At 39.2% G+C, this 25,531-nt stretch overlaps 1 non-coding gene and 1 pseudogene across 2 annotated transcripts; one reads left to right on the plus strand and one right to left on the minus strand.

The window, feature by feature from the left end:
• Positions 1-19,688, plus strand: LOC103698849 (transcription factor ICE1-like; annotated as a pseudogene). The gene is made up of 4 exons (XR_015971927.2): positions 1-1,580; positions 15,703-15,909; positions 17,760-17,910; positions 18,053-19,688. The product of XR_015971927.2 is annotated as a transcription factor ICE1-like (transcript).
• LOC149751538 (small nucleolar RNA R71) lies at positions 7,686-7,794 on the minus strand. Its single transcript, XR_016398165.1, has one exon. It is a non-coding gene; the product is annotated as a small nucleolar RNA R71 (small nucleolar RNA).
• Positions 19,689-25,531: the final 5,843 nt, after the last annotated feature.

Here is a 25,531-nt window from a genome sequence, read left to right on the forward strand (position 1 = left end):
TGTCTAGACGGTGGGGGCGGACAACCACATATCTGCTTTTCGGTGGAACTTTCAAACCCACCGCACTACTTACCAAACACAACGCACTACTTACCAAACAAAACCCACAACGCACACTCTTCAGCTCCCTTTCCTTCCTAGCTGGCCTCCACTCCCTTGCCTCAACCCATATGAAAGGAAAACGTTTACCTCTTACTCAAAATGGTAAACCTCCTCCCCCACCCCGGAAAGGGCAAGCTTTAAAGTTTTAAACCCCCTCCCTCTTCTCTCTTAATACTTGCCTTCCTTTCATCTGGAGCTTTTAAGAGCGAAAAGGAAACAACGGAAATCTTCTTCATTATTTACCTTTTTTTCTTCTTGGGCTTTTAAGAGCGACAAAGAAATAAAGCGAAAGTGGAGCAGGTGATGCTCTCGAGACTCAGCGGTAAGACTTGGATGGGATACTCTGGTGGAGGTGGCGGCAACGACGACGGTGCTACCCCCTCGTCCAACGTTGCCGCCTCCTCTACCGTCGCGGGCAAGGGCGACGACAAGCTGGACCTCCCGTCCTTTAGGTCCCTCCCCGAGAATAATTGGTACCTCAGCGCCGCCGCCGGCAGTGCCGCCAATCCCAGCACCTCCTCCCACCATCCCTTCAGTGCCCTCAAACCGTCGCAAGAGATGAAAGACTTGGCCTTTCCGTTCGACCCTCGTCCACCTATCTTGCCCCTCCTCTCGCCGGTGGACTCCGCCACCACCTTCCACCTCAACTACACCTCCGCACCCGTCGTCCCTTCCAAGGCCACCATTTCATCGCTCCTCGGCACTGCACGCTCCAACCCGTCCGACCTCAGCAGCGATGCCACCAGGTTCCTACCACGCGCCAAGCCGCCAAGGTGTCGACCGTCCCTATTTTGAGGGGTACGGTAGGTGGCGGCGGGGTTGTGGGCCTTCCTGGGGTGCGGGAGAACGGGCAAATGGCTGGTCATGGTTTTGGCTCGGCTGCCCAATTCTCGAGCGCTCGAGTGCCGCTGCTCGCTGAAAATGGTCCTAGTTCCAGCTTCAGCACCAGGTTCCACCTCATGGGTTTTGATGCTTCTAAGAATTCGCCATTCCTAAACAAGTCTAAGGTGTTGAGACCTGTGGAGATCTTTCCCGAGGTGGGAGGCCAACAAACTCCGTTTCAGAAACGAGCTGTCACAGCTTTGCGGCAAAATCATATGGTGCTGGGGGAGAAAGAGGCTCTGGGACTGTGGGCCCAGGTGCAGGGCAGGGGAGCCATGTCAGAAGTGCAATGGAAGGGAAGCAGGAGAAGAGGAGGAGGGGGAGTGAGGACGAGGAGATGGACGTGCGGCGGATCGATGGCTTGGGCTTGAATAATGACTCGGAGGAGGCTGCGGCATGTAAGAGATTTAGGGGATGCGAAGAAAGATGATGTTGGAAATACTTCGAATGCCAATAATATGGTCTCAGGTGGTGGAGAAAAGAAAGGGAAGAAGAAGGGCACCGGTGCAAAGAATCTTATGGCTGAGAGGAGGAGGAGGAAGAAGCTGAATGACCGGCTTTACATGCTCAGATCCGTTGTTCCAAGAATCAGCAAGGTGAGAACTTTATCCACTCCATCTCTTGGTAGTTCTCATGTTGTTTAGTTAATCATCTTGCTTCCAAATTCAACTGTCTTTTAGTTCTTATGAATCTAATATAGCTTGATGGCTTCTATACGAAACAATATAATAATTGAATTCCATTGACCATTGCATGAATTTCTTGTCGATTGCCATCCAAAGAATGGTGCTTTGATCTATTTCATGTTGTTGAACTGCATTATTCTGAAATTATTGATGAATATGAGCCCACGTTCATGAACCATCACCAACTCAATTCAACTCAACCAAGCCTTGACCCCAAACTAGTTAGGGACAGCTACATAAATTCTTTTTCTTCATTCCATTCTATTTAGGGCTATCCTTTCTGAAAGATATATTGATATTAAGTCATTCCTTGCTACTTCATTGTATATAATTTTTGGTTTACATCTAAACCTCTTTCCTTCTATATGTATCAAATTACTACTTTCTGCTGGCACATCCCTCAACTTATATTGTATAAGTCTAAACTATCTAAATCCTCTCAATTATTGGTGGTACCCTTACCTTTTTATGAATGAATTTATTTCTTATTCTATATTTTCTTATACTACCACACATATATTTTAACATTTTCATTTCAGCTATATTCATCTTATGCACAAGTTGTTTCCTAACTATCCAACCTTCTATACTATAAAGTATAGCTGGTCATATGGCTATCTATAAAAAATTTTCTTCAACTTAGTAAATATCCTATAATCACATAATACTGCAACAACACTTTTCCATTTTATCTAACCTGTTTTAGTCCTGTAGATAACATTTTCTTCAATCTTTCATTCCTTATGAATAATCAAATCCTAAATACTGAAAATAATTACTTTTAGAAACTTCATGATCCTCAATTTTCATATGCTTCATCTTGCTCCTAGTTAATTTAAAAGTCTTAGATTTTAGTACACTCCTCCACAATTCCAACTTATAACTAACTTAAATCTTTATTTCATCCACTAAAACTATATCATCTATAAATAGAATGCGGTCCTTTCATCATGTTAATGAAATATCTTTATGTTGTTGTTTTTTGTTGTTTGGCTTATTAACCTAGTATACATTGCTTTAATATTATGATGTTGTTGCTAAAAAGCAATCATGTAGTTTTGTTGTGTGAGCTTCCCCACAAAATAAAGTATCATATGAATTGAGCTATTCATGAGCAACTTGGGTTCATTTTGATTAAAGGCTTATCTTAAGCTTGTTAGATTAAAAGGCAAGCCAACCTCATGCATGATGCTTGGGTTCAATTCACATACCAACAAGCCTGGAAAGCCCTTGGCTCACAAAAATAAGTGGAAACTTGGGCTCAACTTAATAATAGGATCGTACAATTAAAGAACAACCCAAGTGTGAATATATATACCTTAGTCTAGCATTACCTTGAACACCTTTTTGATAAAATAAGTTAAGTTTTAAAATTGAACAATGTATAGCTTCTGCTTTGATTATTCCTGAATTACCCACAGACTTACTCTTATCCAGCACTTGATGGTGCTGGCCAACAGCTGCCCATCTTGACTGCTTACCCTTTAGTCAATTTGTGGTGAATTTGACTCTTGGTTCTTATATTCATTCCATAGGAACAGTTAAGTTTACCTATTTGCTAGAATTTACCATGTGGCATGATTTGTTTATGGCAGCAGTCAGTTGCTTTAAATTGTTTGTATACCTCATTGTTTTATGAATTGATGCTGAATTTGTAGCTGACTTGATGTGTATTTCTTTGTACAATGATTCTCTCTTTCGCTGGACATGTGGTGAAATAGAGGAATAGTCAGTTATTTTTGTTTAGTATACTTTTATACATTTTTCATCTTGTTGTTAGTGTTTCTATCCACCAGGCACCTAATCTATATTTGAAATATTCACTAAGCTAAAAGAATGGATCCATCTGAGAGGACATGTTTTTGATCAGTTTTATGTCTGCATGCACCTGTTTGTGCGCTTTCTGTCCTCTCCACGTGTCCCTTGTTTCTTATGTGGGTTCCGCTTCTAGGGCCAGTGGGGCCTGTACGTGCAACAAATGGGAGCAGAGATGATGCGGATGTCGACCTATATTTTGCAGATCCAGCACTCCTGCCTCTTTCACACTATTTTATATGTTTGAATTGTTGGTGTTGGTTGTTAGTTGTTCGATCTTTTGCTTTGTTTAATCATTCCTGAATATGCGATGGCCTTTTTTTCCTTTGAATTTTAATGCTTGGCATCCAGATCCCCCACTCCCGTCTCTTTTCTTCTCCTCCCCTTTAGTACATCTCTATATATGCTCTTCATGTCTTCTTTTTCTTGTTTTTTCTTTCGATTGAAACCAGTCTCAAGGCTCTCGGCAAGCTAGGTCAAGATATCTGATGTGATGAAGTAATCAAAGGCTGGCCTTAACTTCTTCATTGATAACTTGTATGGAATCTCTCAAGTCCCATAATTTCAACTATGTTTTGCCTTGACCAATTTGATCCAATCAAGAACGCTTTTGATGTCCAAAAGTAGGAAATCCCAACTTCAGACGAAGTCCCATTTGTGACAAAAATTATAATATACTTCTTATTTCACACTAGCTGACTGAGCAGGTGTTACCTTTCATTACTTTCATCTCTATAACTTATTCTCCTTTTGCATCGGTTTAGTTGTCTTTGTTCTTTCCATGTGCTTTTACCTGTGCGAGTGTTTGCACTTTTGAACCTGACTAAAAAATCTAGAACTTGCTATGGGGGCACATGCAATGTTCCAGGGAAAATTACAAGACTATTAGCTTTCCTTGTCAGTTATTTCCTGCTCAAATTTTTAGATGTTGGTTTCCAAAGCATATGCCGATTTTTATAAATCGCTGCCATCGGTATACAAGACATCCACTTAGACGGTGACGGCAACTGTTTTACTACTGATTATAATGTTTGATGAGAGCACAAAAGTGCGTTCTACACGTTGCTTAAATTAATATTATTGCTAACAAATAATGATAAAAGGGCTGCATTAATTTTATATTTTATTTGGTACAGATTATCGTAAATCAGAGTTTAAATGTGCATTTAGTCGACTTCAAGCCTGATTACACTGAAACAGAATTGAACCTGGTCAAGCACACTTGCACCAGAGGGACACATGGCAGTCATCTGGAGGTAATGTGTAATGAAACATCCAAGGGCTTAGATTCATCAAGCCAAGAAGATTTGCAAACGGATCTCCCAGCTTCACAGCATCCGCCCGAGCCCTTCCGTCCGCGATCACCGCCCACCTCATCCGCCCGTCTTCCTCAACCGCGATCGGCTCCCATTCTTCTTCCGCGAGTGAGCCAGCATCCATCCCCGCAATCAACTCCCTTCTCCGTCCAACTCTTCACCGTCCGTGCACAATCCCAGCGTCCGAGCAACCCGCGCCCAGCCGGGATCCGCCTCTCCCAAACTCGCGCGATCGTGAAGCATCCCAAATCTCCCACGCATCCGTTTGCCTCCTCCACTGATTCGTCCGTGATTAGCTCCCTTCCAGGCGTCCTCCAGATCTGCAGCCCATCCCGCGATCATCTCCCACGCAAGTCCAGCCGCTCGAGCCTCCCATCAGCTCACGATTCACAGCATCCTCCCGAGCGCAATCGTCCCAGCTTCCATTCTCAGCATTGGAAATGGCCGCAATCACCTCCGGCATCCGTCTCGGCCGAGATCCAGCCCTTCCGTCGATCTCCATCGCGTGCAAAGGAAGAGCTATAAAGCTCTCTCGGCTGGGAGGAAAAGGGGGGAGCTCTCATCGGGAAAACAGAGGAGCTGTGTGGCGGCAGAGGAAAGAAAAGAGAAGAAGGAAACAGGGTATGCCCTGTTTCCGAAAAGAAAAAAAAGAAAAAAAAAGAGGAGAGGAAGAGTTTAATGTTTTAATGGAGGGCTGATTTCCTAGGTGAAGGGTGATGGAGGAACCTTTGATGTATTGCTTTCTTTGAAGTAAATTCTAAACCTTTATTCTTACAGATTTACATTTTCAATATATCATGGATTCTTGCATAATTATTTTGTAGATGGTTCTTTAATGGTTTATGTTGATCGACATATGAACTGCTTTAATATTTGATTTATCGTTGATGTAATAGGCACGATGAATGCTTAGAAATAGAGTTTACATGACCATAAAATATATTCCATGCTTTGATCTATTCTACTTTTACATCTTTAATCAAGAACCAAAGAATTTATTTCTTGAATGCAAAATTATCAAAGGGGATTCCAGATCCCTACACCACCTTAATCTATCCAAACTTTGATTCTCTATTTACTGATTGATTTTCTATTTGCAAAATAGCATCTTAATCCACAAATTTTATTGAATCAAATAATCTGAAATTAAGCTAATAACCCAAAGATCGTTCCCTGAGGAATCGACCTCGGACTTCCGAGTTATACTACTTGTGCGATTCTCCTGCACTTGGGAGAACAGTTTTATTTTTGCACCAAGTTTTTTGGCGCCGTTGCCGGGGAACGGCTGAGTTATTAGTATAATTTTAGATTTAATTTTTACCTTAGTAGTTAGTATTTTTCTTTTGAAAAAAAAAATTGCATCTTTACTACTATTTTTAATTCCCTGCACAGTTTGCATCAAACTCTGATATCATAGAAATTAGCCGTCTGATTTGACTCAAATTTGGTCATCTAGTGCACGACACATTGTTGAATAATCTGAACGGTCTGATTGACATTCTAGGACTTTTAAGAACATTAGATTAATACAAAACCTTGCTGCTTTCTGTTTTAAATTTTCTGCATTTAATTTTTTTTTAGAATCAGAATTTTATTGTTATTATATCTCATTAACCCTTGTTGCTAATTGAAAATTAAAAAAAAAGAAAGAGAAAAAACCTAAAATTTCAAATTTCAAATTTCAAATTTCAACTCATAAAATTTTAAAAAAAGAAAGAAATAATTTGCTTGATCACCTATTCAATGAAATTTAATGTCATGCCATAAAATATTTAAAAAAAAAAATCTCTTGATTGTTGCATATAGTATAAGGCATCAACATAAAATATTCTAAGGGCTGAACCCATTTAAAAAGATAAGGTCGGGATTTCATCACTCGTCCTTAGCCCAAAAATCACCCCAGTACATAAATGTCCCAAGCTTAACTAAAATCAACTAGACGTTGGCCCCTAAGGACATTCGAGCTCTATAGGACGAAGACCACCGAAAGTTACACCAATTTCGCTCTGTGGCTTAGTTGATGTCTAGGCAAGCTTTGTCCCTATAAGGGAGACAGTTCATCTGTTCGAGGCAAGTGGGTTTTAAGTGGGACCTTTGCGAACGCATCGTGACCCCTCCACTTACCTGGGAGCTTACCTGGTCAACTAGGTTCATTAGACCGGATTGGAGGCTTAGGTGTCCTCTTCAAACCAGTTAGGAGCTGTCTAGAAATTTAAGAAAAATATTAGAAATTGAGGTGTAATGTTTTGTTGCATGTTTGATTGTGAATAGGATTTTTTGCTTTAGGATGTCGTTTTAGAGTGTCTTTAGTTGGTACTTATATTTATTTATTTTTTTTTTAAAAAAAAGAGGGAAATATTTTGCATGCTAAAGTGGAATAGGGACGACACCGGTCGATTAAGTCGTACAACTTTAGATCATCCCTTAGGACATACTTCTGAAATTCCTTCGCAATATCTCACACCTTGTGATATGGCTGATCTAAATGAAGATGCGGGAAGTCACCACAATCAAGAACGAGAACCCCATGTTATGACTCTAAGACAATACCTACAACCGGCTAGGACTAGTCAGCCTTCATGCATAATTTTTCCTGATAATGTAGGTCATTTTGACATCAAACCAGGGGTAATCCAATTGCTGCCCAAGTTTCATGGGTTAGAGTCCGAGAGTCCGTATCTTCATTTAAAGGATTTTGAAGAATTGAGCATTACATTTAGAGTGCCAAATGTCACCGAGGATGTCCTCAAGTTGACATTGTTTCCTTTCTCTCTAAAGGATAAGGCCAAAACATGGCTAAACTCTTTGCGACCTAGATCAATAAGAAATTGGCAAGATATGCAGAGAGAATTTTTAAAGAAGTTCTTCCCCACACAAAGGACCAACTTTTTAAAAAGACATATTAGCAATTTCCAACAAAAAGATAATGAAACATTTTATGAATGTTGGGAAAGATTTAAAGACCTTCTTCTCTCATGCCCTCATCACGGATTCGAAACTTGGAGAACCATTAGCTTCTTTTATGAAGGTTTATCTTCACAGTTAAAACAATTTGTAGAGACCATGTGCAATGGTAGATTTTTAGAAAAACACCCTGATGAGGCATGGGAGTATTTGGATTCCCTTGCTGAGACTGCCCAACTTTGGGATAACGGGGATAGAAACAACAAGTCTTTGCCTAAGCCTACTAGCTCTGTACAGGGAGGCCTTTACAACCTCAGAACTGAGGATGATCTTCATGCTAAAATGGCAGCCCTCACTAGGAAGGTAGAAGAAATTGAGCTTAGGAAGATTGAGCCTGTCAAGACTATAGAACTTAGAAATGAGTGTTGTGGTATCTGCGATATGTCGGGTCATACTACTACAGATTGTCCCACCATACCGGCATTCAAAGAAGTCTTGCACGATCAAGCAAATGCTATGAACTCCTACCAAAAGCCTTATAATGATCCATACTCGAATACCTATAACCCTGGTTGGAAGAATCATCCAAACTTTAGGTGGAGAAATGATCATCCTCAACAGTCACACCATTCAGCTCCTTCACCTGCACATCCTACTTTTGCATCACCACCCTCTCAAAAGCCAAATATCGAGGATACCTTGCAATCCATACAAACTTTTCTACAAGGTCAAGCTAATATCAATGCTCAAAATACTCGAAATTTTGAAGACATAAGGAACCAATTGTCAATGTTGACTACCGTCCTAAGTACCCAAGAGAAGAGTAAGCTTCCAGCTCAACCCCAACCTAACCCACAAATGCACGGTAGTAATAATACGGCTCCTTCTAGTTCGCATACAGAGCATGCAAAGAGCATCATGACTTTGCGTAATGGGAAAGTCATTGATCAAACCGTCCCATTGAGACCGCAGGTCACTTCTGATTCTGATGCTCCCAAAGTTGATGAAAGGGACAAAGAAGAAGTTGAGGTCCCAACTTCTACTAAGAAAGTTGAATGTCCTTTTCCTCCACCTTTTCTACAACGGTTAAAGCCGTTGCAAAAGCTCGAACCTAATTCTGAAATTCTTGAGCTTTTTAAGCAAGTAAAAATCAACATACCTCTTCTTGATGCAATCAAACAAGTACCTTCATATGCCAAATTTTTGAAGGACTTGTGTACTGTCAAGCGTCGATTAAATGTTAAGAAGAAGGCATTTTTAACTAAAAATGTGAGTGCTATTTTGCAGCACAACATTCTCCCTAAATATAAAGATCCAGGTTGCCCAACCATCTCATGCATCATAGGCGACTTTAGGATAGAGCGAGCATTGTTAGATTTAGGGGCGAGTGTGAATTTGTTGCCATATTCTGTCTATGAGCAACTTGGTTTAGGTGAGTTGAAGCCAACCTCCGTCACTTTGCAATTAGCTGACAGGTCAGTTAAAATTCCAAGGGGGATTATCGAGGATGTATTAGTCCAAGTAGACAAATTCTACTTTCCTGTCGATTTTATTGTATTGGACACACATCCGGCTTCGAACTCACAGTCTTAGATTCCGGTCATTTTAGGACGTCCGTTCCTTGCAACTTCTAATGCATTGATTAATTGTAGGAATGGCGTCATGAAGCTTTCTTTCGGTAATATGACCTTAGAACTGAACATTTTTAATGTGTGCAAACAACCCAATGATTTCGAAGAGAGTAAGGAGGTTGATTGGGTTGAAACCATCGCAGAAGATTATTTGTTAGCTAAAGCAATTAACGACCCATTCAATGATAGCTTAATTGATTGGTGTCCTAATGGAACCAATGATGATGATTTGTCAGTCACACCTATTGTGGATAATCTAGATATCAAGATGGTCAATGGGTGGAGACCAAAAGAAGGAGAATTTGAGAGATTGTCGCCTCGAGAGGTGAAAATAGAACCATCCCATGAGCAAGCACCCAAGCTCGAATTGAAACCCTTACCAAAGGAACTTAAGTATGCTTTTCTTGGACCCGAAGATACTTTTCCTGTAATTATCTCGTCTGGACTTGATCATATCCAAGAAAGAAAATTACTTGGTGTTCTAAAAAATCATAAGGGAGCCTTAGGGTGGTCTATTGCCGACTTGAAGGGGATTAGCCCCTTAGTTTGCACGCACCGGATATATTTGGAGGACAATGCCAAAACCACAAGGCAAATGCAACGAAGGTTGAATCCTACGATGAGAGATGTGGTTAAGGCAGAAGTCCTCAAGTTGCTTGACGTGGGTATTATTTACCCAATTTCCGACAGCAAGTGGGTAAGCCCTACTCAAGTCGTTCCTAAGAAATCGGGTTTGACGGTAGTAGAAAATGAACAAGGTGAACTAGTTCCAACTCGTGTCCCGACGAGTTGGCGCATGTGTGTTGACTACCGAAAGCTGAATTTGGTCACACGAAAGGATCACTTTCCTCTACCCTTCCTAGACCAAGTATTGGAGAGGGTTGCAGGGCATGATTTCTATTATTTTCTCGATGGCTATTCGGGATATTATCAAATTGAAATTTCACCAGAAGATCAAGAGAAGACTACCTTCACTTGTCCTTTTGGCACATTTGCTTTCCGACGAATGCCATTCGGGTTGTGTAATGCACCTGCAACATTCCAAAGATGCATGCTCAGCATCTTTGAAGACATGAATGAGAAATTTTTGGAAGTGTTCATGGACGACTTCTCCGTTTTTGGCGACACATTTGATGATTGCCTGTCACATTTACAAGCTGTCTTAGCTCGATGTATGGAAAAGAATTTGATACTGAATTGGGAGAAATGCCACTTCATGGTGCCAAAGGGAATTGTCTTAGGACATATTGTTTCATCGAAGGGCATGGAAGTAGATAGAGCTAAGACTGATTTAATTGCTAAGCTACCTGCACCCAAGACGGTTAGAGATGTTAGATCATTTTTGGGTCACGCCGGATTTTATAGGAGGTTCATCAAGGACTTTAGTGTCATATCTCGACCATTATGTAATCTCCTATCCCTTGATACACCGTTCAATTGGACTGAAACTTGCCAAGATGCATTCGAGAAGTTAAAGTCTATGCTCAGCACTGCACCCATCGTTCGACCACCCGATTGGTCATTACCTTTTGAGATTATGTGCGACGCTAGCGACTATGCAATAGGAGCTGTCTTAGGACAACGCAAGGATAATAAGCCATATGTCATTTACTATGCAAGCAAAACCTTAAACGATGCTCAAATGAATTACACTACCACCGAGAAGGAATTGCTTGCAGTAGTATTTGCCTTAGATAAATTTCGCTCTTATATCCTTGGTGCTCCAATTGTTATCTTCACGGACCATGCAGCACTAAAATATTTGTTGGATAAGAAAGAGGCCAAACCACGCTTAATACGATGGATACTTCTACTCCAAGAATTTGACATCACTATCAAAGATAAAAAAGGAGTAGAGAATGTGGTTGCTGACCATTTATCACGATTAGTTTTTCATGATTCAGTGCCACAGTTTTCCATCAAGGACTCATTCCCTGAAGAGCAGTTGTTTGCACTTTCTAGTATACCATGGTATGCAGATATTGTAAATTTTCTTGTTACAAGCCGGATGCCGGAGCATTGGGGGTCGACAGATAGAAAAATTTTCTTGCGCGAGGTAAAGAATTATTACTATGACGAACCCTATTTGTTTAAATATTGCAATGATCAAATCTTTAGACGATGCATACCGGATCATGATATACAAAGCGTACTTTCTTTCTGCCACACTGATGCTTGCGGTGGACACTTTGCCTCTAAGAAAACTGTTGCAAAGGTCTTGCAATGTGGTTTCTATTGGCCTACTATGTTCAAAGATGCCCATGAGTTCTGCAGAACATGTGATCCATGTCAACGTATTGGAAGTCTAACTCGTAGGCAAATGATGCCTCTTCAACCCATTACTATTATCGAAATTTTCGATTGTTGGGGCATCGATTTTATGGGCCCATTCCCACCATCTTTTGGATATGAGTATATTTTAGTCGGTGTCGAATATGTGTCCAAATGGGTAGAAGCTGTTGCTTGTAAGACCAATGATCACAAACCTGTCCTGAAGTTTTTAAAAGAAAATATTTTTTCACGATTTGGGATGCCTAAAATCATAATTAGTGACGGTGGAAAACACTTTTGTAATAAGCCTTTCGAAACCTTATTGAAAAAATATGGTGTCACCCATAGAATTGCTACCCCATATCATCCGCAAACCAGTGGCCAGGTAGAGTTAGCCAATCGAGAGATCAAGCGTATTTTAGAGAAAACGGTGAACCCATCACGAAAAGATTGGTCCTTGAAACTATCAGATGCATTATGGGCTTATCGTACTGCATACAAAACCAATCTTGGCATGTCTCCCTACCGGCTAGTCTATGGAAAAGCGTGTCATTTGCCCGTAGAAATAGAACATAAATCGTATTGGGCAATTAGAAAATTGAATTTTGATTTACAAGATGCCGGTCTAGCTAGAAAATTGCAATTAAACGAGCTTAATGAGATTCGCAGAGATGCTTATGACAATGCTAAAATTTGCAAAGAACGAATGAAGATCTTACATGATAAATCAATTTTAAAAAAATCTTTTGAACCTTTGCAAAAAGTTCTTTTATATGATTCCCGCTTACATCTGTTTCCTGGTAAGTTGCGATCGAGATGGACAGGTCCTTACATTATAAAAACTGTTTTTCCACATGGGGCGGTAGAGATTGAGAATCCACGGGATGGTAGAATTTTTAAGGTAAATGGACACAGGTTAAAACCTTTTCTTGAGAATTTTGCAGATGAAGAGGACTCCTTTTTCTTGAGGGAGCCTTCTTATGACTGAGCATGAAGGCAAAGGTATGTGTATATTAGTTAGGATTATTTTGCTAGTTTTGTAGGTTTTATTTTCTGGATATCAACAACTCAAGGTATTTTCTTTCTCTCCAATATTATTTTCTCTACTGTCTCTCATATAAATATTTCGTGTATCTATTACATTGAGGACAATGCAATATTTAAGTTGGGGGGAGGGAAGTATTTTCAAAAAAAAAAAAAAAAAAACTTACTTTTGCATTTGATTTATTCTATTACTTTCTTTTCTAAGCAAATGCACATGTATTTTCATATTGAGTTTGTGCAACTATTACGGCAAGGAACACATGCATATTATGACTGATCAGAGACCTATTATTAGATCCCCACACATGTACTTAATGATTATAGGAAGGCCTCAGGAGTTCATGTTTGTTTAATGCATTTTTGTTAAGCCGTATCTGTAAAAGAAGTACGAGTATCCTTGTCCGTACTATAAGGTTCTTGATTTGGTTTTCACATAAAGATAGAGATTGAATACCCTGGCTAGATCACCTAAGTGCCTTATGTTCCGACCTTGGTTGACCTATAGTCACGATGCAGTCACGTTATATGGTTCAGTTTACCTCTTTTTTTTTCTTGCAAAAAAAAAAAAAAAAAAAAAAAAGATGACAAGTCTGACCTCGTGGCGTAGTCTGGTTCGAGTAATTAAGCCCGAGGGGTGTTTCACCTAATGCCTTGAGCCAACTGGATCAGGAGTCATTGGCCGAAAACTCGTTACATGGATCTTACTAGAGCCTAAGGGGGTTGGACTATTGTAATCGTCATATTTGTTTAAAAATAAAAATAAACATGAAAAAGGTTGGTTGGACTGAACCCAGTGATATGTGGTAATGGCTGGTTTGACTCCATTAACTTGGAACTCTGTGTACTTGGGATATTTAGTTGGGATTGATAGCTCCTTCTTTTTATGCGAACCATTCTTGACAATTTTAGACAACATGAGATATTCCGAAAATTTGATGGATCAGGCCCTAATAAACTGTAGTAAACACTTGTGAACTTGAGTAGTACACCTAAAATTCAAGCGGTACCATGTTGTGGTGGAGGTATTAGTACTCTGAGAAAGTCATATTATTTTATGCACACTACACTTTCATATTTTCCCTTGCTTTGATAGTTGCCATGCTTGAAAATATATATTAATTACATGGGTATTAGCTTAGAATTTAGGACCGCATGTCATATCATTCATGATGTTTGTGGGTAACATCTCTGAAAACCCTCACGAGACAATACTCGTCCACTAGGGTAACCTAGGGGTTTAACGGCTTGTTGCACGTGCTAAGTGCAATCGTGACTCCTACGAAAGTGAGTACTTATCTTAATTTTATGCAATTAGTTCTAATAAAACATCAAAGGATCAACCAACACTTTTTGTACCCTCATGTTATTATTTACTCTGAATTGCTAGGGACTAGCAATAAGCTAGTTGGGGGGTGTGATGAGAGCACAAAAGTGCGTTCTACACGTTGCTTAAATTAATATTATTGCTAACAAATAATGATAAAAGGGCTGCATTAATTTTATATTTTATTTGGTACAGATTATCGTAAATCAGAGTTTAAATGTGCATTTGGTCGACTTCAAGCCTGATTACACTGAAACAGAATTGAACCTGGTCAAGCACACTTGCACCAGAGGGACACATGGCAGTCATCTGGAGGTAATGTGTAATGAAACATCCAAGGGCTTAGATTCATCAAGCCAAGAAGATTTGCAAATGGATCTCCCAGCTTCACAGCATCCGCCCGAGCCCTTCCGTCCGCGATCACCGCCCACCTCATCCGCCCGTCTTCCTCAACCGCGATCGGCTCCCATTCTTCTTCCGCGAGTGAGCCAGCATCCATCCCCGCAATCAACTCCCTTCTCCGTCCAACTCTTCACCATCCGTGCACAATCCCAGCGTCCGAGCAACCCGCGCCCAGCCGGGATCCGCCTCTCCCAAACTCGCGCGATCGTGAAGCATCCCAAATCTCCCACGCATCCGTTTGCCTCCTCCACTGATTCGTCCGTGATCAGCTCCCTTCCGGGCGTCCTCCAGATCTGCAGCCCATCCCGCGATCATCTCCCACGCAAGTCCAGCCGCTCGAGCCTCCCATCAGCTCACGATTCACAGCATCCTCCCGAGCGCAATCGTCCCAGCTTCCATTCTCAGCATTGGAAATGGCCGCAATCACCTCCGGCATCCGTCTCGGCCGAGATCCAGCCCTTCTGTCGATCTCCATCGCGTGCAAAGGAAGAGCTATAAAGCTCTCTCGGCTGGGAGGAAAAGGGGGGAGCTCTCATCGGGAAAACAGAGGAGCTGTGTGGCGGCAGAGGAAAGAAAAGAGAAGAAGGAAACAGGGTATGCCCTGTTTCCGAAAAGAAAAAAAAGAAAAAAAAAGAGGAGAGGAAGAGTTTAATGTTTTAATGGAGGGCTGATTTCCTAGGTGAAGGGTGATGGAGGAACCTTTGATGTATTGCTTTCTTTGAAGTAAATTCTAAACCTTTATTCTTACAGATTTACATTTTCAATATATCATGGATTCTTGCATAATTATTTTGTAGATGGTTCTTTAATGGTTTATGTTGATCGACATATGAACTGCTTTAATATTTGATTTATCGTTGATGTAATAGGCACGATGAATGCTTAGAAATAGAGTTTACATGACCATAAAATATATTCCATGCTTTGATCTATTCTACTTTTACATCTTTAATCAAGAACCAAAGAATTTATTTCTTGAATGCAAAATTATCAAAGGGGATTCCAGATCCCTACACCACCTTAATCTATCCAAACTTTGATTCTCTATTTACTGATTGATTTTCTATTTGCAAAATAGCATCTTAATCCACAAATTTTATTGAATTAAATAATCTGAAATTAAGCTAATAACCCAAAGATCGTTCCCTGAGGAATCGACCTCGGACTTCCGAGTTATACTACTTGTGCGATTCTCCTGCACTTGGGAGAACAGTTTTATTTTTGCACCAATGTTGTTGTCCAACACTATAGATAGCCATGCTGTTGCTCCTGATAATTTTGTGTAAACGATATATAGGTTTAATCTTTCCTCCTTGCCTTGACAGATGGATAGAGCTTCTATTCTTGGAGATGCCATCAAGTACTTGAAGGAGCTTCTGCAAAGGACGAATGATCTTCACAATGAAATCAGGTCAACACCTTGCAGTACTTCAATATCTGCTACAACTAAGACAAGCTTGCACCCATTGGCACCCACATCACCAACTCTGCCTTCCCGTGTCAAGGAGGAACGCCCCACCAAACCACCAAGGGTAAGTTCATTTCCACTTGGTCACCATGCCAAATGTCTTACTCCTTTTTGGTTCTTGATAGCTAAAATCGCTATTGCTAGCTTAGTATGTTTTTTCTATCATTTCTTCGATCCTCACAAAAAAATGTTGTTGCTATCATTTCTGCATGTTTTAGATTGTCTAGCTCCTTCGAGATGTTACCTGCCAACTTATTTTTCCATTTTTTATTATTATAAATTCGGGTTATTAGAAGGGCTGCAGCTGGATGAAAGCTGTTCAGGTCAGGATTAAGTCTACTCCTCACCAAGACCCAGCTCATCCGTGATTCGACCCGGACACTCCAGCTTGACCTGTGTGACCTCATCTGTGATTCGCCCCGGACAAATGCAATGGTTGAGTCTGGTCAGGACTATGCATACTAGGTATGGACATGAAGTTCTTCGCATAAACTTAGTCTAGATTCAGGATGCTTATTGGGAGTATGGCTCCAGATCGTTGGGACTTCGGTTGAGTCCCATCTTTTATCACGTTGGGTCTTCATGGCCTTGCATGCGTCCTTGTCCTAGAATATCCGAGCTTCTGTTTTTTCAATTCTTTTTTTTTCTTCTCTCTCTTTCCTTTTTATTCTTTTGATAGTGGAAATTGGTCAGGCCACGACGTCACTATCTCAGTTTCATTGGCCAAGGTGCTGTGTTGCTGGCTCAGAAGATGCTCCTTAACCTTCAAGTTAGCCCATAAACTTTCCCTTTGTACAAGTGGGAAGCCCAGCTCACAACATACTACTTATCTAGCTCTTGAACTTTCATCATCAAGCTAAGGGCCTATATTTAGTGATATCTAATCACAAATATCATGATCTGCCATGGTCAACCTAAAAGCGCCCATGCTGCAGCATCTCCTAGTGACACATAGACCATAAACTAGGTTTGTTTTGATATTATTTTTAACAATCTAGGGTTTCAGCTGAAAAAACTAGCCGAAAGATATTATTCAGATTTTTTTGGTCCTATATAAGCATCTAAGATTCACTCAATGCACAAACAAGATGTAACTAAATATACGCTGACATAGGTTCCATATGTCGCCAATACAAGCTTTAGGCATGTGTTTACTCCCATGTTTTTTATATGTTGAGAAGATCTTGAATATTTATGCAGCACCAACAAAGAACCTAACAAAACAAAATCTAGCTAGCTTTTTCGAATGAGGTCTTCAATTGTTATAAAAGGTGTAAGAATGAACTCAGTCCATCACCCATGTAGATTAGAGGCCATTGTAATGCGAGATCTTTTGATGTCGACCATGAATCGATCATGGTATTTATGATTGAATTTGATTAGATTTAGACTTTGAATATGGCTAGGATACCAATACTTACATCAGGAGAATAAATGAGAGTCCATATTGGTGACATGTAAGAGCATATTCGTGTCATGTGAGAGCCATATTATCTCACATCAGTGTGCTGGGAAGCTCTTCAATGCTTATACAAGGCCAAGAAACATAAATAACACCTTCTGACCGGCTAGCCTTTTTAGGTGAGATTGTTATTTATACACTGTAATATGAATCTATATGTACGTTGCTCATTTTAATGTTAGTTTTTAAACATTATTTTGTCGATATATACTAAATAGTAATTGTATGGGTGAAATAAATTTTTTTGTTCTGATTTTGATTGCTTGTCCACATTTGAACTAGTTGAAACTTAGCCTAATCTGACAACAATTTGAATATAAACCTACCAGATGGATAAATGTTCAAATACCCTTTGTGTTGTCTAGGTAATTTTAGAATTGTAGCTTGTGGTGAATGCAACAATGATGATAAATGTTGGAAGTACATTTTGCTGGTATGTATTGTATGTGTAGGTTGAAGTGATGGCAAAAGAGGGCCAAGTAGTGAACATTCACATTAGACTTGGTTTCCACCCTAAGGACACTTGAAAGCCTTGGCCTTGATGTCCAACAGGCAGTTATCAGCTGTTTTGATGGGCTTGCACTTGATGTTTTTCGAGCTGAGGTTAGCTTTTTTCTATCACCATAATTTTAAAGGTCATCACATACTTTTCTAGCTTCTTACTCTCTCCTCTTACATTGAGCTAATTCCATTTAGTTCCTTTGACACTAATCAGCTACATATGTTCAAATGTTCTTTTTCTCAGCAATGCAAGGATGGACCTCGAGTTCCACCTAAAGAAATCAAAGCTGTGCTCTTGCAATATGTCGGCTATCAAAGTGGAATGTAGCTAAATAAAATTATGGAAGGATTTGTAAAGTGACCAACTATAATTATAAATATATTTTAGTTTTAGCAGGCTTTCATTTCAGTGGTGACGGATCCTAATATAGCTTCCCTTGACCTAGCTTGGCAAGGAGAAACATTGCCACTCTCTTGCTTCAATCCTAAAATATTTGTTCCATGTTGAATCGTGACATTAGTTAATTGTTCAATATCTAGATTAAACTTTGGTCATTGTCATGCCTCGAACCAAGAGCGTAATAGACGTTGCATACCTGCAAGATAGACTGTTGCCCAGATAGACAACCCAAGAGGGGGGGGTGAATTGGGTTTTTAAAATAATTTGACTAATTAAAACTTTGTGGATGATTAATTAAAAACTATAGCAAGTTATTTAATTAAGGCCTAGTGCTGTGAGTAATGTGCGGGGAAGAAGATGAGAGACAATGCACTACAAACACAAAGTTTTATAGTGGTTCGGAGCTAACCCTTGCTCCTACGTCCACTCCCCAAGTCTCACTTGGGAGTTTCACTATAACCCCCTTGGATTACAGCCGGTTGTTTTGCAAGCTCACAACCAAACTTGTTGTTTTACGAGCTCACAACGAACTCGGTCGGTTTTTCCAGGCTCACCGACTAGAACCAACCCCGATTGTTTTCCCGGGCTCACAATCAAACCCTTACACACGTTGGTTTTAACTTGGCTCACCAACCAACCTTAAACCTCTTGATTCAATCCCCCGATTGAATCAAGTAAATACAAGAGATAGAAGAAAACAGAAAATAGCTTCTCAAAAAGCAGATTTAAAACAATATAATCGTAAAGGAGTTAGAAGCCCTCAAACGCTTTTAAGCTGGTGAAGAGGTATGGCTTCTGGAACTCCGGTCTCCTCTTGAAAGAGTGGTCGACTTGAATGCAGGAGGAGGAAGCTTTGATTGTTGGGAAGAAGTTGTTGGAGCAGTAAATGCAGATCTCCCCTTTTTTCGTTTAAGAGCACTTGGAGAGCTTGAAAACTTGAATGCTTGGAGTGGAATATCTGTTCTCTACCTTGCTACAGTTCTCTGTGGCTATTTAAGCCAACCCCCACGGAAACTAGCCGTTACTCTGCTTTTTCTGGCCGTTCTGCACACTCTGCGCAGCCTGACAATATGACCGTTGGTGGGTTGGAGTCGACTCGCGCGATCAGGAGTCGACTCGGCTGTAGCAGGAGTCGACTCACGCTTTTCCGGAATCGACTCGGCAACTGTTCCAAATTTGAATTAAAGTTGCCGTCTTGACTGGGAGTCGACTCGTCTTGACCTGGAGTCAACTCGCCAACTTCTGGAGCTGACCTGGCAATTTTGGAGTCGGCTCATCCACTGAAGTCCGTGGATCCAATTTTGAATTTTGTCCACTCGAGTCGACTCGACTGTCCTGGGAGTCGACTCGAATCTCAGAGCCCGAACTCCCGTTTCTCTGTCTTTTGGCTCATCCAGTCTTGGAGTCGACTCGAACTTCCTTGGAGTCGACTCGGCTCTCAGTTTCCGAAAGTTGGTCTTCTGCCTTTTGACGTGAAGCTTGTCTCGGAGTCGACTCGAGCTGTCTGTGAGTCGACTCGAATTTCAGAGTCCGAAAATCATTCTCTGACTTTTTCCTTGTGTTCCTCTGAGAGTCGACTCTTACCTTCTTTGGAGTCGACCTGCTAACCATCGGAGTCGACTCGCGTTCCACTGGAGTCGACTCGAATCTCAGACCCGAAAACTGCTCTCTGACTTTTCTTTGTGTTTCTCTTGGAGTCGACTCTTACTACCCTGGAGTCGACTCGTTGAACATTGGAGTCGACTCGCGCACTTCGGGAGTCGACTCGTTGACAGTTTCTGAGTTGAAGCTTTCTGTCCTTCTGTCTGTTCTCAGTCGGAGTCGACTCGTACTGATCTGGAGTCGACTCGAGCTCGTGCCAGTGAACTTGATACGCTTGGAGTCGACTCGTGATACTCGAGAGTCGACTCGAGTCTCAGACTTTGGTTCAGCAGACTTCTTACCTTATCCAAAATACTATGAACCAAGTCTAGAGACACTTGGACAGGATTTTCACTGAAACACTCAATTGAATTCATTAGTAATCACGAGATATACTCAAATGCTTTGAGCTCATCAAAATCAAATGGGGTTTTAATCAATCACTCCACATAGACCATACAAGCATCCAAGGTTCTATGATTAACTAACTAAATCAAGTCATAATAATTTCCAAATAATAGCAAGATTTCCTCAATCCTCGATAATCAATGTAATTTTAAAAATTTATTTTTCATAAATTGATGCTAAATCTAATATCCAGCTATGGCCATGTAACCTAGTAGCATTGATTAGATACTAATTGCAATAGATATAGGATGCACTAGACGTCAGATATTATATAATAGATATTACTATTCTAATTATTTATGGTTTGGTATCAAAACTAATTTCTTAGATTACAAGTTGATAGAGCCAACATGCTGAAAGTGCATCCTAGGTTCTTCGGTGTTTAGCATGCTGAATTTTTTTTTAAAAAAAAACCATGGCTGAACATGATCGGGTTGCCTACGTACCCCTTCACAAGGAGGATCAAGCCACACGTAGTTCTTTTTAAGTTTCAAAAATGCAGTGGAAAAATGAATCAAACAATTTAATTCATGCATGCTTATAAGATCAAACTAGAAATCAGCACATTAAGAACACATAGGATTATGCCGGAATCGTTTAAACAATTATGCTAAAACTTTTATGCATGATTAACTATCAGATCTGAAACTTAAGAACTCTATTCCAATTAATCTCTGAATATCCATCAAATGGATTCTGGAGATATCTCCGTGAGGAGCCCCAAAAGAGGGTAAAACCTCGGAGAATTAGACCTAGACCTTGACACCATAATAAATGATTAATGCTAGATTAATACCTTTTATGATGGATGAAGTTGTGGATCTGATCCTTGACTTCGCAGCCACGCACATGAATGGCCTCTACGAGAAGTACACGCGAAGCCCTGAAGGATCTTCTTCCGCAATAGTGCTAGCAGCTGCAGAACACTTGAAAGCTGAAATCTACTTGCCAGGATTCAATCAACTCTTGATCAATCGTCTTGAAGCATATGGAGATGAGATTTGTAAGGGAAGTAGAGGACTCAGATCTGATCTTGAATCTTCTAGATATTCATCCTGAAAACCCTATCTAAAATAGAGAAGAAGAGGAGGAGGAGGCGTGTGAGGAAGAAGGCTGCAATGGATGTGTTTTCGGTGCCCATGTTTGACCCCTTTTAATGGCCTCCGAATTTTCATTCAAAATTCAAAATTTATTTTCAGAAAATCTCTTTTAGTTGGCGCATGCAAAGGAATAGGAACAACCCAAATCAGATCTCAACCAAATCTGATTTAAATTGAAATTTTAAACACATGTGCAAGAGGGGAGGAATTTGAAATCCATGCAGTAGAATTTTTCTTCCTCTTGTTGCATATATTTCATTTGAAATTTGAATTTAAATGATTCAAAGGTTCACACGCCAGCTAGGAAAGTTATTTGATGTATGAAATCATTTAATATATTGCTTAATGTTTGAATTCAAATTCAAACAACAAACAATATCGCCATGTGTCAAGCAATGGGTCCATGCGCCATGCAATAATTTTGGTTTATTTAAAATTCATGAAATCCAATTTCATGTCATAATTAATTGCCTCATCATCTGAGCCTAATCCTCTTGGGTTGCACCTAATCAAATTTGGTCAAACCCGGATTAAAACAAAGCAATTTGGTTGAACCCAATCTCATCAGGTCAGACCCTGATTGAGCTCAAATTGAATCCAATTCAATTTTTGGCTCATCCAAACTCAAACAAATTGAATTAATTACTTTGTGTTGGACCTAATCCAATTAGGTCAATCCCCAATTAAGAACAAATTAATTTAAAATTAATTTGATCAGCTTAAGTCCTTTTGGTTCTGACCTAATCCAATCAGGTCAAAACCCTGATTGAGCCCAAAGTTGAATCCAATTCAATTTGGCTCATCCTTAGCACAGTTACTCAATCAAATTGAGTTTATTAGTAATTTAATTACTAATTAATCCTTCAATAATTACTTTAATTATTTTATAAGATAATTTGCCAATCAAATTGACCAAATTATTCCTGAATGATTCTTAAACATTCATCAGCCTTCTTGATCAATCAGGAATCTTTTATACGTGTAACCTCATAGGTTCGAACCTAGGCCGGTAGTATAGGAACAACTTCCTACACTAATTGATGTTACCATCTAGCAATGGTACCGGACGTCCGGATAGGCCGAATATATGCGAAGCAAATATTCTGGAATCCTGGACTATGGTTACTGTATAATTCAATCCCTTTGACTCCTAATGCCAGGATGACTTAGAGCTCACTGTCAACCCTATAATTAGTATATCCATTATGTGATTAACTTTAGATATCCCGTGACTCCTTACTGGGATTACTCTGGCCAAGATTTTGCTAAATTAATCACAAGACATTATCTTCTGTTTTCAGGAGGGGTCAATTCCATCTTGACTCACAACTGACTACGCAAGTACTTGACTGCACCCAGTGACCTTCCGTCACTAAATTAGAAATTCAGGTAGTCCGGTACCAAATTACAGTGAGTTGCTTGCTAGTCACAGGTTGCAGTCTCAGGTCAGAGGGCCAAACTTATACCCATATCCACTCGGAACATCTCTCGACAGTAGAGCGTTTCGGAATTGGTCACGTTCAGTGAAATGTACTCCTACACTTCATCTGTGTGGTATACCAGTATCTCCACACTCCTTAGTTAAGAGGACAACCAACGTATATGTCACACAACGACCTAATCTTGATAATGCTGTCGTCCTAGTAACAACATATCATTTGGTCGCGAACAAGTTTAAGGACTCAAAGATAAATCCTCCTTTATCATAACATAAGTCCTAAGATCTTCATCATATAAGAGTTCATTTGAAGATGAAATGATGAATAATGCCAAATAACATTTTATTAATTTGTCAATTCATTTACAAAATTCAATCATCAATATGCTGACAATTGACATTTAGGATACAAATCCCAACACATACAATCCTCATGAGTAGGGTCAAATCATAGCCATGCTGAGCATATATTTATGTATGTAAATATGTATATATGTTTTGTATGTCTCTATATATATATGTATGTATGGATGCATGCATGCATCTATATATATATATATATATATATATATATATATATATATATATATATATATATATATATATATATATATATAAACAATTTCATAAACTATCCAATCAAAATTTTCAAATCCGTTACTCAAGACAGGCCATGTATTCAAAAATAACTTATTTTCAACCGTTTCAAAAGATATATAGTACTTATGTGTTATTTCCAAAAATAAAACAACTAGACTAGCAAAGATAACATGCTTAACCCATTAATCAAAACAAATAGTAGAGATCATGAAACATATTTGGTAAACTAATTATAATTTTTTCAAGATCATTTTTTCTAACAAATTGTGAATAGAAAATATTATAAGGTGTCAAGTTACTTACTACTTCTTGCTTCAAATTTTCACTTTAACTAGGCAGGTCAGCCACACCAATTCAAGGTCATTAAAGTACATTTCAAATTTCCATTTAAAGGGCAAATTAATGTAGTTTGTTGTCCTTTTTCTCAACATGACTATATATTAAAATATTTTTATTTAATTTTGACATTGTTCCTTTTAGTTTTTGGTGGATGTTTTGCATTGATATAATAAATACTTGGCCACATGCTAAGTAGTGGCCAAAGCTTTATTACAAAATCAAGGATAAGTGATTTGGCTTAACTCAGATTAACCAATCATATTTCTCAGCACTTAATTTTATGATCCATTGATGCCTAAAGCGAACAAGTGATTGATGAATCGTACATGGATAGTGGAGTAATTCCAAAAAAAATGATTATTGTATAGGAAACAGTATGAGATTCAACAGTTCTAAGGCAATTGTTTGAGATCAATTTCCAGTGGATGACAAGATTAAAAAAAAAGAAAGCCATGATTAAGGAGTATCTCTCACATTTCTAAGAACTACTTAGACTTTTTCTATAGAGTGATTCCATGGACTCAACCTTCCATGAATCCCTTATATCATCCCTTATATCTTGATTCTTCAACATAATAACATTCCATCCGAAAGCATTCCCTATCTTACTCAATTATCCTTGTGTAATCAATCTTAATGGTTTGTTTTAGTTACATGTGAGTTATTACTTCCCTTTTTATTTGATTTTTTGTGTAATTCACAATCTAATAGAATTTATGAAGTCCTCTTATTAAAGTAAGTGCAAACTCTATCTCCTAATAGACCCAAACCATTGATCAATCTACTCAATGTAGCATGCCAGGACCCATCGACCATCATTTAAGTTTTTCCGAAAATATATCATGGTCATCATCATCATCATTATTATTCTCTTTATCATTATCATTATCATTATCATTATTATCAGTATCATCATCATCATCATCATTATTATTATCATTATTTTGTTACCCTTTTAAGGTTAAAATGACTAGACAAAAAGGGAGGGAGAGAGAGAGAGAGCCGAGACTTGTGAAAATATAAAATTAGAGAAAATGTAAAATGTTCACCAAAAACTAAAAAGAAGAATGAAAGTTGAACAAAAATATGTCCATATACACGCAAATTGAAAGAAAAGGGCAATAAACTATATTAATTCTCTAGTTAAATGATTGACATACAAAAATTTTATTATGAAAAATAGCTTCTAGAAACACATGTCCAATGTAAAATTCTTCAACTATTGAAAAACTTGCACAACATTAAGCATATAGGGTGAATGTGCTTAGAAGCTGGTGTGACTGTTAAGTACACTTTTTGGTGATTTGGATGGAAGCACAGCAACCTAAGTTATCTTCCATATCACTCTAATTCCAAAGGAGGAGATCTGTATCATAGCTACTAATTACCGACTTATTAGCTTTAAGCATGGCATCATGAAAATTGTTTCCAAGGTTCTTGCAAACAGATTACAAAAGGTAATTGACGAATTTGTGGGGATCAAGTAGCTTTTATTAAGAGTAGACAAATCTTTGATTGGTTCATGGGTGTTTCAAAACTAGTTTCATTTTATAAGAAATACAATTTTAATGGATTCTTGTTCAAAATTGACTTTGAAAAGGCATATGACAGAATTTAATGAAATTTTCTTCTATCTTGAAAAGAGAGAGGTCTTGGCCCTAAGTGTTGTGATTGGATCAAGACAAATTTAGGATCAGCAACTCTGGCCAATAGACGAATGGTAGATGGATAGAAAGCAAGAAGGGATCAAAGCAGAGAGATCTTCTACCTCCTTATATATTTGTTCTATTAGCGGTT

This window comes from Phoenix dactylifera, chromosome 12, assembly GCF_051530095.1.
Source record: "Phoenix dactylifera cultivar Ajwa chromosome 12, Ajwa_hap1_PhDact_Kaust_v1.1, whole genome shotgun sequence".
Classification (NCBI taxonomy): Eukaryota; Viridiplantae; Streptophyta; class Magnoliopsida; order Arecales; family Arecaceae; genus Phoenix; species Phoenix dactylifera.